The 13,165-nt window shown below is 45.7% G+C and overlaps 2 long non-coding RNA genes across 2 annotated transcripts in view; both read left to right on the top strand.

Moving 5' to 3' along the window:
* The window catches only part of LOC116987101, a 12,342-nt gene extending 10,011 nt beyond the window's left edge, over window positions 1–2,331 (top strand). Inside the window, exon 2 of the long non-coding RNA XR_004415645.1 lies at window positions 2,048–2,331. This is a non-coding gene — a long non-coding RNA (uncharacterized LOC116987101). The remainder of the gene's footprint in view (window positions 1–2,047) is intronic.
* A 10,052-nt stretch (window positions 2,332–12,383) lies between these two features.
* Window positions 12,384–12,807, top strand: LOC116986616. The gene is made up of 3 exons (XR_004415538.1): window positions 12,384–12,433; window positions 12,493–12,529; window positions 12,756–12,807. It is a non-coding gene; the product is annotated as an uncharacterized LOC116986616 (long non-coding RNA).
* Window positions 12,808–13,165: the final 358 nt, after the last annotated feature.

The following is a 13,165-nucleotide window of genomic DNA, read 5'->3' as shown; positions in this document are numbered from 1 at the left end:
CAGCTGATCTACATCGGTGAGACTAAGCGGAGGTTGGGCGATCGTTTTTCTGAACACCACCGCTCGGTCCGCAAGAACCTACCTGACCTCCCGGTGGCTCAGCACTTCAACTCCCCCTCCCATTCCCAATCCGACCTCTCTGTCCTGGGTCTCCTCCATTGCCAGAGTGAGTAACACCGGAAACTGGAGGAACAGCACCTCATATTCCGCTTGGGGAGTCTGCATCCTGCGGGCATGAACATTGAATTCTCCCAATTTTGTTAGCCCTTGCTGTCTCCTCCCCTTCCTCAGCCCTCGGGCTGTCTCCTCCCATCCCCCAGCCCTCGGGCTCCTCCTCCTCTTTTTTCCTTCCTCCTCCCCGCCACCCCCTATCAGTCTGAAGAAGGGTTTCGGCCCGAAACGTTACCCATTTCCTTCACTCCATAGATGCTGCTGCACCCGCTGAGTTTCTCCAGCATTTTTGTGTACCTTTGAACATTAAGCAGGTGTGTTGTGGATCTTCTGCGTTACAACAGAGGAGGTGAGATGTACGAAGCTAAATTAATCTGTGGGGCCTGATCAAGTATATCCAGTGCTTTTCGAAGATAAAAAAGATGCCTCGTAAACACAATCTGTCTCCACCACCACCCCTGGCAAAGTATTCCAGGCACTGGAAAATACACACACCACCCTGTGTGTAAAAACATTGCCCCTCAGATTCCTATTAAACCTTTCCCCTCTCACCTTATATCTATGTCTTCTAGTTCTTGATTCCATTACTCTGGGTAAAAGACTGTGTATTCACCCTCACAATCCGATCCATCTCTATAAGATCACCCGTTTGCCTGCTGCGCTCCAAGACATAAAGTTCTAACCCGCACAATCTCTCCTTGTAGCTCAGGCCATGAAGTCCTGTCAATATTCTAATTAGTCTTCTCTGCACTTTGCATCTTAATGATATCTATATATTACTAAAACTCTCATCTTGTTTGTTTGTATGCGTGTATGTGTATGTGATCCTGAAACTACGCCAAAACGGTACACGATAGCGCTACAAATTTTGGCCCACCTTACTCACCATTGTCCCGTGGTGTGCTGTGGCATGTTTTGTTCAGATTGTTGGTATATTTTACGTTATTCACATTTTAAACTTTACGAAAACCACTTTGACAAAAATCACTTCCACTTGCACTGCCCGTTAGCAGCGTATGACGTCACAATGACATCACAATGGCATCCCGATACTCATTTACATTAAAAAACCGCGTTTTAATCAAATTCTAGGGGGGAGGTTTCATTTACCAAAAAAATCGTGATTGTCATTGGGGGGGGGGGAGGGGGGGTTTGGGGGGAGGTGAGGAATGGGGGGAGCAGGGGGATAGAGGGAGAAGAGGTGGGTAGGGAGGGGAGAGGGCAGGGAAAGGGGGGAGTTGAGGAGGGAGAGTGGGGGAGATGGGTGGATTGAGGGAGAGGAGGCGGGAGTGGGGGAGATAGGGAGTGCGGGATGGGGAGAGGAGGGCAGTGGGGGAGGTGAGGAGGGAGAGTGGGGGTGGGATAGGGGAGAGGTGAGGAGTGGGGGAGCAGTTAGATAGAGGGAGAGGAGGGGGTAGGGAGGGGAGAGGGGTTATGGAGGGAGGGAGTGACTGAGGGTAGGGGAAAGGAGAGGGAGGGAGGGAGAGGTGAGGGAGCGAGTGGGGGAGGAGGATAGGGGAAAGAAGAGTGAGGGTGAGGGGGATGAAGGGGAATGGAGGAGGATAGGGGTAGGAAGAGGGATGGCGAGGCGCAGTTGGGGGAGGGTTGTCTTGACTCGCATCACAACGGGAACCCGTCAGCTGTGCCTGCGCAGTTGGGGGCTATGGGTGAGTGGTGGAATATTGCGTTAGGGGAACGGGACCCAACGGGCCCCACTTGGTCTAGTACTTCCTAAAACAGCACACAGTCCTCCACCCGCTGAGTTTCTCCAGCATATTTGTGTACACAGTCCTCCAAATGTGGCTTCACCAACGCCTTGTACATTTGTCACATAACATCACAACTTCTATACTCAATACCCTTTTTTCATCTACAGACGCTACAGAATGATAAAGCACTGAATGAACTTGTGCATCCTATCATGCCTGTGTGAACTCTTTGGAAAAACTCCCTCATTCCTCTGTTTAAGTACATTTTGAAGAGTATAACAGATTTGCAGACTTAATGTGATGGTTTGCTGCCACCTGCTGGAGATGTCCATCCATTGCCGCTGTGAGCCCAAGTTTTTGTCAGATTCTGATCCCTGTTGTATTATTGTTAACTTCCATTTCCTGTAAACATACTCAGAATAAATCCCAATAAATCTTCTTTCAAATGTTATGATTGTTGCAGTGTTTAGGATTGTATTAATGCAAATCTTTGTTCAAATTTTCCTTTCATTCCTGTATTTGAAACTCTCAACACATACGATTGGTGCAGATTATCATTACAACCCGCACAGGACCAGCAACAGTGGCATCAAACACTGAGCTAGCTGCTCGATAGACTTTGCTGCAGATAGCTCCAGAGGAATATTGATGGATTTCACTCACTGAACTTGTCTCAGAATTCATTCCCATGGGAAGCTGTTGAAGTGAAACACTGATGCTATTCATTCTCTCTCACTACTTGGTGTTGGCTAAAGCTACAGATAATGTTTAATTTACTTGCAAATAAGTGATTCATGGAGTAATTATCCACCACTGGAGTGCACGAGAGGCGACCAAATGGAGAGGCTTAAAATCAATGATTTAAATTTGGTGCGATTCAAGTATGATTCAAGTGTTCCACATAGTTCTGTGATGGCATCTCTATAGTTTATGATATGAATGATATAATAATTATTTATAGTCATGTCGGCACAATGAATTGCAGATGCTCGTTAAAAAAAAAAACACAAAGTGCTGGAGTAACGGGTCGAGTAACATCTCTGACCCAAAACGGGTCCCGATCTGAAACGTCACCTATCCATGTTCTCCACAGATGCTGCCTGACCCGCTGAGTTACTCCAGTACTCTGTGAAATGTCAACTAGGAGCAAAGAGATCCTACTGCAGTTGTACAGAGCCCTAGTGAGACCACACCTGGAGTATTGTGTGCAGTTTTTGTCCCCTAATTTGAGGAAGGACATTCTTGCTATTGAGGGAGTGCAGGTAGGTTTACAAGGTTAATTCCCGGGATGGCGGGACTGTCATATGCTGAGAGAATGGAGCGGCTGGACTTGTATACTCTGAAATTTAGAAGGGCGAGAGGGGATCTTATTGAAACATATAAGATTATTAAGGGCTTGGACACGCTAGAGGTAAGAAACATGTTCCCGATGTTGGGGGAGTCCAGAACCAGGGGCCACTGTTTAAGAATACAGGGCAAGCCATTTAGAATGGAGACGAGGAAACACTTTTTCACACAGAGATTTGTGAGTGTGGAATTCTCTGCTTCAGACGGCGCTGGAGGTCAGTTCTCTGGATACTTTCAAGAGAGAGCTAGATAGGGCTCTTAAAGATAGTGGAGTCAGGGGATATGGGGAGAAGCAGGAACGGGGTACTGATTGTGGATAATCAGCCATGATCACATTGAATGGTTGGCTTGAAGGGCCGAATGGCCTACTCCTGCACCTATTGTCTATCCATGTTCTCCACAGATGCTGCCTGACCCACTGAGTTACTCCAGCACTTTGTGTCTGTCCTCTGTGTTTTGCTGTCTTCTCTCCTGTGGGTACTGTCTGTTTCTCCCAGAGCCTCTCCTAACACCTCCAGTCTCTCCTTCCACATGTTTACAATCCTGTGCCGCGCGTCATGGTGCGGAGGGTGATTGAGGAGTGGCGGCTGCAGATGAAGAATTCTACCATTTTGGAATTTTGAGAAGTGATGAGTTTGAATAAGAGATAGATTAATGATTGATTCCCGCACACACGATTGATGAATGAACACTGAGTCTATCTACAAAGTACAAGGCTGTACAGAGAAAAATATGATTACATCAATTTCCAAAAACTCAGCACATATCTTACGATTTCTCTTACTGTAATGGGAAACTATTTTCAGCAAATCCATCACTTTAATTGAGGTCGATTTGCTCAATAGATCCTTTCAAGATGCCACGGTTGTTTATTTCTCATCCTGTGGCTGTAAACCAACATCAGCTGCTGTTCCATGAAGCTTGACTGAGCAATTGGTTCCAGTGTGTTGGCTGGTTTGTGTGGAGAGGCAGTGGCATGGAGTGCTGGCTACTCCTGCACCTGTTGTCTATTGGCACCTGAAATACTCCTCCACTCGTACTTTACAACATAAAATCCATTTGTCATTCCTGGGCCCAGTGGCCCATTTGATCAAGATTGCATTGTAATCTTAGATAACCTTCTTCACTCTCCACTATATCACCAATGTTGTATCCAATGGGCTGGCCCATGTGGATCCATGTTTTCTAATCTACATCACCACTATCAATTCCAAAATCATGCACATTTAGTCTCTCCGAATCCCATCCAATGTCACCCTCCACCAATGTTAGACTCACTAGGCTGTAGTTCACAAACATTTCTTTGCAGTTTTTCATAAATAGAAGCACAACATTAGCAACCTGGCATCTCACCTGTGGACTATCGATGCAGAGATGGGGCAGAGTCAGAGTATGTTTCTCAGGGAGAAAATGTTAAATACTGGAGGCCATAAGTTTAAGGTCAGAAATGGAAAGGAGATGTATGGCGGGTTTTTAAACTGTGAAGGGTGGGTGCCTGAAATGTGTGGCCAGAGGTGATGGTGGAAACAAATATGACAGTAGTGTTTAAGAGACTTTTAGACAGACACATGAACAGGTAGAGAATGGAGGTTTATGGACCATGTGCGTGTAGTTTAGTTTGGCATCATGATCAGTACCAACTATGAGGGCTGAATGGCATGATCCACCTGCAACACTATACTAGCTGCTGAGCTAGTGGGCATGTAGTGCAGAGTTCATTTACCATTGCACCAGGTGTGCTGTCTACACATTGCACCAGGTGTGCTGTCTACACATTGCACCAGGTGTGCTCTACACATTGCACCAGGTGTGCTCTACACATTGCACCAGGTGTGCAGACTACACATTGCACCAGGTGTACTCTACACATTGCACCAGGTGTGCTCTACACATTGCACCAGGTGTGCTGTGCTACACATTGCACCATGTGTGCTGTCTACACATTGCACCAGGTGTGCTTACACATTGAACCAGTGTGGCTACAAAAGGGATCTACACATTGCACCCGGTGTGCTGTCAACCACATTGCAACAGTGTGCTGTCACACATTGCACAGGTGGACACATTGCACCATGTGTGCTCCTACACATTGCACCAGGTTTGCTGTCTACACATTGCACCAGGGTGTGCTCTACAACATTGCACCAGGTGTGCTCTACACATTGCACCAGGTGTGCTTGTCCTACCACATTGCACCAGGTGTGCTGTCTACACATTGCAACCAGGTGTGCGTCCTACACATTGCACCAGGTGTGCTCTACACATTGCACCAGGTGTGCAGACTACACATTGCACCAGGTGTACTCTACACATTGCACCAGGTGTGCTCTACACATTGCACCAGGTGTGCAGACTACACATTGCACCATGTGTGCTCTACACATTGCACCAGGTGTGCAGACTACACATCGCACCAGGTGTGCTGTCTACACATCAGCTGTTACTCATTACTGGTCTGAGTGACACATTCTCCGTAGGAATCCCTTCTGTAACAGCATGCGGTAATGCAATTATTGCAACTCAGACGGTGTTCTGGAATTGTCAGAGTGCTGAAACACAAATTGTTGGAAGTCCACTCACAGGCATTAGTTGTCACCATGGTGGCTCCCAGTAGCAATACTGATTGAGATTAAATAATTGTGGCCACATTGCCATCAGTGCATTGAACAGCAGTAACATGGAGCAAGAGTAACGACAGATTCTGTGTAGACCGGACTCTACCATGTACATAAACTGATGTCATTGCATCAAAGGTGTGTGGATGGAATATAACCTACAGTATTCTGCAGGAGAGAAATGTGTGTTTTCAGTTTATGAAAGTGGTAAAAACATTAACAACAAAGAAAAAGTTTGGGAAGAAAAATGGTGGAAAAACCCAGCAGACCAGCAGCATCTGTGTAAGTAAAACGATTTGGATCAAGACGTTGGGAGGGAAGAGGAAATTGTACAAGGGGGAGGGTGTGAAAGGTGATGGAGAGGGAGTGTGGGCAGGGTGGGGGTGAGGGGAATGTACAAAGAAAGCTGTACAGAGAGGTGTGCATGGGAGGGGATGTGTAGCATAGGGGGATTAACATGTCCCTGACACTCCCCCCCCCAGTCACATATGAATCCAGACCCAGGCCTCACGCCCTGCTTGCAGTGCGGGCCCACTGCTCATGTTCTGGACAAATTAATGAGTCAGTTCGATGCCCATCAGGGTCTCTGAACAATTGGATATCAGACCTTTACCGGTAGGGTTGTTGAAATCAGGTTTAAAGTTTATTCATGTAGGAAGGAACTGCAGGTGCTGGTTTAAACCGAAGATAGACACAAAGTGCTGGAGTAACTCAGCGGGACAGGCAGCATCTCTGGAGAGAAGGAATGGGTGACATTTCGGGTCGAGACCCTTCTCCAGACTGAAGGGTTACTCAGGAGCCATGAACCACTGTCACACCATGATGGCAGAGAAAGCTCTAATGATCTAGATGGATATGGACCAGGCACATATAAATGGCTCAAACAGACATCTTGGTCGGCATGGATGAGTTGGGCTGAAGGGCCTCTTTCCAGCTCTATCAGTCTATGAATCTAAGACCTTTGATGAAGTAAAACAACTAAGGAACATCTAAAGATTGTTATCAGATAAATATTGATTTTAAGCAAAGGCTTTGTCAAATAGAAAGATTTCACGGAGTTGTCAGGGTGATGTGAGAAGAGCATTGGTTTGAAATTAGCAAATAGGTTTGACCTGAATCATAGAATCATTTCCAACTGTAGTGTTAGACTGGTTTTCCCAGTTCCATTAGAGTATCATCATCCCTGATTTTTCTTCTTAAGTATTAAGAGAACTGAAAGCCAAGCAATATCAAAAGATTTATTAATAGACAATCAGGTAAACATATCTAAATAAATAGGGAGCTAAAGGCAGCACAGTGGCCCAGCGGTAGAGTTGCTGCCTTACAGCGCCAGAGACCCGGGTCTGATCCTTTCTACGGGTGCTGTCAGTATGGCGTTTGTACGTTCTTCCTGTGACCACGTGGGATTTCTCCAGTTTCTACCCACATTCCAAAGACATGCAGGTTTGTAGGTTAAATGGCTTCTGTAAATTATCCCCAGTGTGTGGGATAGTGCTAGTGTGCGAGGATCGCTGGTTGACGCAGAATTGGCGGGCCGAAGGGCCTGTTTCCACGCTGTACCTATAAAACGCTGTATCTCTAAAACGAAAAAGTAAATCTAAAACTATTCACACAGATGCAAATAGAAGTTGAATATTTTACAATTCCAATTATTAAAATGATTTTAGAAATAAACATTTTATATATGTGAATTGTTTGATATGTAACATTCTGCCCTTTCCTAATTTGTACAAATAAATGTGATGTTTTATGAAATTTCGATGGTAAACAAAAACATTCAGAAAGATCAGCTCCCGTTGTTGACGTGGGGGGAACTACTGTTTACTAATCAGGGGGAGCAAGATACATCCAGACTTTTGTCCAGCGTGAAGTTTAAAACAGAAAGAGTTCATCAAACTTGACAGTTACTAGGGCAGCTGCAGAGAAAGTTTATTAACCACATTCATTTTAACACATTAAATGTTAATGGTTGATGCATATAAGGCTGCAAGCGAACAATCGACAGTAATGGGACACTAGAGAACAGGGCAAAATATAAACAGTGAACAATTTCCAGCCACTTCTGCCTTCCAGTCAGAACATTAAGATCTCAGTAAGTTAATTTGTTCCCCAATGTGAGGAGAGATATTTTTCCAGATTTTTAATATTCTTCAATATTACATTTTAGATCCAGTATCCATGGCGATATGTATTAATTTCCCCAGATGCTCAAACAATCCAGTGCTTTCTTTCATTTAGAATACAAATATTATAATTCATAACTTTCAACTCAATTAAATATCCTGTTACTGAGTCTCAGAGGTATTTATTAACATTTCTGTGCAATTTTAGAAATTAGCCTTTTTTAAATATATTACTTTGATGCATCTTACATGAAACAGCAGATTAAATCACTTAAATCCTGCAACTTTGTTTTCAGGATATGTTTTGTCTCTGTACAATACGTAGCAATTGATCAGAAACATTTTTCTGGGCCTATATTTTGTTTAGCAATTAAATATAACTCCCTCCTCACTCCCCAACGTTGCTGGTTGGCTGCAATGTGGATACCAATCCCCAGCGGTGACCCTGGTACATCTAGTGGAAACCACCTCATACATCTCTGGAAAAATACACCAATGCAGGAGTAACTCAGCGGGTCAGGCAGCATCTGTGGAGAACATGGATAGGTGACGTTTCACAGAGTGCTGGAGTAACTCAGCGGGTCAGGCAGCATCTGTGGAGAACATGGATAGGTGACGTTTCACAGAGTGCTGGAGTAACTCAGCGGGTCAGGTAGTATCTGTGGAGAACATGGATAGGTGACGTTTCGGGTCAAGAGCTTTCTTCCGACTTTGTGTTGCAACTGAAAGTCACCTGCAGACAAACAAACCGGCAAACCTGTTGTCCAAGCCTTACTTCTCCTTCAATTCTCTGGAATTGGTCTAACTGTAAGATTAACTTCTGACTGAACTCAGGAAAAAGTCATCAAATAACCTTGTTGGGATTCTCTCATAGCCTATGGGTGAATAGAGCAAGTATAGAGCTCTAGGGGTAGTGGAGTCAAGGGATATGGGGAGAAAGCAGGCATGGGTTATTGATAGGGGACGATCAGCCATGATCACATTGAATGGCGGTGCTGGCTCGAAGGGCCGAATGGCCTCCTCCTGCACCTATTTTCTATGTTTCTATATAAGAATGCCAGTGCTCTTTCCTTTCCGCCCTATTCCAGTTGTCATCCTGTTCCTGGATGGTTGAAAGTTATTTCCCATGTACAGCAGGCTGAACCCAAGAGGCTGAAGATACATCCAGCACAGAGATGATAAGAGAATAGAAAGATAGTTGCCATCAGATACAATCTTCTGCAGGAATTTCTAATGAAATAGAGAGTAATTAGGGAGCAGGAAGTCAACATGTGCCTGGTGGCGGAGTGAAAGACTCAAACACATCAGTTTTAGATCGACCTTTGGCAAGGAAACAATCTGGGCAGAAGTGCAGATGGTAGAGTAAATAGATGGTGAAACATTGAGGAAGTATTAGAAAGACTGACATGTTTAAAATAAATAAGCCACCAGTATCTCAGTCATGAAAACGATATATTATTTTGAAGCAATTGGTTCTGCATAGAATGCAAATAATCTTTCTCTGTAATCATTTGCTTTTAGCGCCATGTACATTCATTTGAAATCTATCAGAGCTCATTCCTAGTGAATTCGGTCTCTCACGGGCATATCTTCAATGGATGCACAGTTCAAAGAAAATTTCTCATTGTACAGCAACCCTTAATGGAAGCAAAAGAGAGAGGATTGTGTTTTTCAAATCGGTCAACCTGTGAGCCATCTGACTGCAGAATCCAGCTTTGTGCTCAGATGGAGTTTCAGGCTAAAGAAATTGTCTGCTGTTCATCATCTAATTTTCCTGTGTACCTATGGAGTCGAATCTGATACCGATGATTAACAAACTGCGTAGAAGGAACTGTGCTGAAATCAAACAAGCTAAGTTTAAGGCTAAGATTGCTCTGCCTACTGCAAGAGTCTCAGTTCAAACACTTGCATGTGCTTTGCTTGTTGTGTTGTGGATCTCAACCACAGATCAAAAGATAGAAACATAGAAACATAGAAATTAGGTGCAGGAGTAGGCCATTCGGCTCTTCGAGCCTGCACCGCCATTCAATATGATCATGGCTGATCATCCAACTCAGTATCCCGTACCTGCCTTCCACGTACCTCCATACCCTCTGATCCCCTTAGCCACAAGGGCCACATCTAACTCCCTCTTAAATATAGCCAATGAACTGGCCTCGACTACCCTCTGTGGCAGAGAGTTCCAGAGATTCACCACTCTCTGTGTGAAAAAAGTTCTTCTCATCTTGGTTTTAAACGATTTCCCCCTTATCCTTAAGCTGTGACCCCTTGTCCTGGACTTCCCCAACATCGGGAGCAATCTTCCTGCATCTAGCCTGTCCAACCCCTTAAGAATTTTGTAAGTTTCTATAAGATCCCCTCTCAATCTCCTAAATTCTAGAGAGTATAAACCAAGTCTATCCAGTCTTTCTTCATAAGACAGTCCTAACATCCCAGGAATCAGTCTGGTGAACCTTCTCTGCACTCCCTCTATGGCAATAATGTCCTTCCTCAGATTTGGAGACCAAAACTGTATGCAATACTCCAGGTGTGGTCTCACCAAGACCCTGTACAACTGCTGTAGAACCTCCCTGCTCCTATACTCAAATCCTTTTGATAACCCTTTACCACTGTCTAACCTCCTGCCTATGACCAATACAGTTTAGTATTTCCTTCTTCAGATCCCTGTGGACAGAGCATTGTTACATCATGAGGGAGGGATAATAGTAATCATTCTCAATACCCCAGTAATTGCACCTTGTTGTTACCTTGGTGAAAGGAAATTTGTTAGACATGTATCTGTATCTATTTTATTTTATCATTTGGTGATAAAATGTCAAGGTGTTTCCTGGCGTGAACACCTCACAATGTTAAATACTGGAGGCTATCACTTTAAAGTCAGAGGGGGAAGGTTTAAAGGAGATGTATGGGGCAGGGTGGTGGTGCCTGGAATGCACTGCCAGGTGTGGTGGTGGAGGCAGATACGATAGTGGTGTTTAAGAGGCTTTTAGATAGACACATGGATATGCAGGGAATGGAGGTAAATAAAGATCACGTGCAGGCAGTGGAGATTTGTTTAACTTGGCATCATGTTCAGCACGGACATTGTGGGCCGAAGGGCCTGTTTCTGTGCTGATCTATGTTCTATGGTCATCTCTGGGCCATTCTATGTTGAAATAACTCCCATTAGTTCTACTTTATTTATTCTCAGGCTAAGCTATACAATGTTTATTGGTCTTGGCCCAGTTCTTCTCAGTTTTGCATGCACGTCTCAATTTGCCTGGAGTCTCCTCTGAAACAGGCCTTCACCACACAAGTTACACGGTGTATAAGATTGAGTTTATCTTTTCATGTTTATTTGCTTAGAATTCTTTTCAAAGGATAAAAGGGTTTAATGCTTTTATTTTTTATCTCTTTAGTCACCCATACTTCTTCAGTTCAAGATAAATGGGCTGGAAATTGTACCTAATTCTGCAGTATACAAAAATTGCCAAAATTGAATAATTATTTTCAGTTTCTAACATCAATAAGAATAAAAGGAATTTAAAGGAATGTGCACAAATGTCAGCTGTTTAAACAGATCAGAAGATCAAAGGAAGGATAATATTGCAACTTTACTTGAGATGAATGACCAATTGTTGTCCTGACCTGAAGCTCTATCATGATCCGAGATGGCCCTCCACAGATGCTGCCTGACCCATTGAGTTCCTCCAGCACTTGTTTTTAGATTCCAGCATCTGCAGTTTCCAGTGTCAATTTTTACCACAAATGTGTCAACTGATGAGGTTTGCATGAGAACCCAGTTCCTGCATTTGAACCTCAACAATCTGTGATCTGCAGCTTCTGTTGTAGAATGTGGGCCAATGTGGGCCAATGTGGGCCAATGTGGGCCAATGTGGGCCAATGTGGGATAATGTGGGATAATGTGGGGCAGTGTGGGGCAGTGTGGGCCAATGTGGGCCAATGTGGGCCAATGTGGGCCAATGTGGGCCAATGTGGGCCAATGTGGGATAATGTGGGATAATGTGGGATAATGTGGGATAATGTGGAATAGTGTGGGGCAGTGTGGGGCAGTGTGGGGCAGTGTGGGGCAGTGTGGGGCAGTGTGGGGCAGTGTGGGATAATGTGGGACAGTGTGGGACAGTGTGGTACAGTGTGGGCCAAGTGGGACAGTGTGGGCCCATGTGGGATAATACGAGACAGTGTGGGCCAAGTGGGACAGTGTGGGCCAAGTAGGACAGTGTGGGCCAGTGTGGGATAATGTGGGACAGTGTGGGCCAAGTGGGACAGTGTGGGCCAAGTGGGCCAATGTGGGATAGTGTGGGACAGTGCGGGCCAGTGCGGGCCAGTGTGGGCCAGTGCGGGCCAATGTGGGATAGTGTGGGACAGTGTGGGCCAGTGTGGGCCAGTGTGGGCCAGTGCGGGCCAATGTGGGATAGTGTGGGACAGTGCGGGCCAGTGTGGGCCAATGTGGGATAGTGTGGGCCAAGTGGGATAGTGTGGGCCAGTGCGGGCCAGTGTGGGCCAAGTGGGACAGTGTGGGCCAAGTGGGACAGTGTGGGCCAAGTGGGACAGTGTGGGCCAAGTGGGACAGTGTGGGCCAAGTGGGACAGTGTGGGCCAAGTGGGACAGTGCGGGCCAGTGTGGGCCAGTGTGGGGCCAGTGTGGGGCCAGTGTGGGCCCAGTGTGGGGCCAGTGTGGGGCCAGTGTGGCCCAGTGTGGGGCCAGTGTGGGGCCAGTGTGGGGCCAGTGTGGGGCCAGTGTGGGGCCAGTGTGGGGCCAGTGTGACAGTGCGGGACAGTGCGGGCCAGTGTGGGCCAGTGTGGGCCAGTGTGGGCCAGTGTGGGCCAAGTGGGACAGTGTGGGCCAGTGCGGGCCAGTGCGGGACAGTGCGGGACAGTGCGGGACAGTGCGGGCCAGTGTGGGCCAAGTGGGACAGTGCGGGCCAGTGCAGGATAACGGGACAATATGTGACACATATTAGTTGAGGAGTACAGAGGGTTTAACTTACACTTGAGGCTACATTAGAAAACTATTCAGGTTGAGGGAAGTTTGGCTCCAGAAGCTAAAGTTATATTCCTTGTTGTCCAATGGTATCTTAGTTACTTGTGTCTACATACGTTCGTAGTAATATTTAAATGGACAAACCTCCAGTGTGAAACCTTCCTTCTTACCAACTTCATCATCTTACATGGATAGGGACTAATGGTAAATTACATTT

This window comes from Amblyraja radiata, chromosome 24 (genome assembly GCF_010909765.2).
Source record: "Amblyraja radiata isolate CabotCenter1 chromosome 24, sAmbRad1.1.pri, whole genome shotgun sequence".
In the NCBI taxonomy this organism is placed as follows: Eukaryota; Metazoa; Chordata; class Chondrichthyes; order Rajiformes; family Rajidae; genus Amblyraja; species Amblyraja radiata.
The sequence above is the reverse complement of the archived record's forward strand: the minus strand, read 5'-3'. Positions and strand labels throughout refer to the sequence as shown.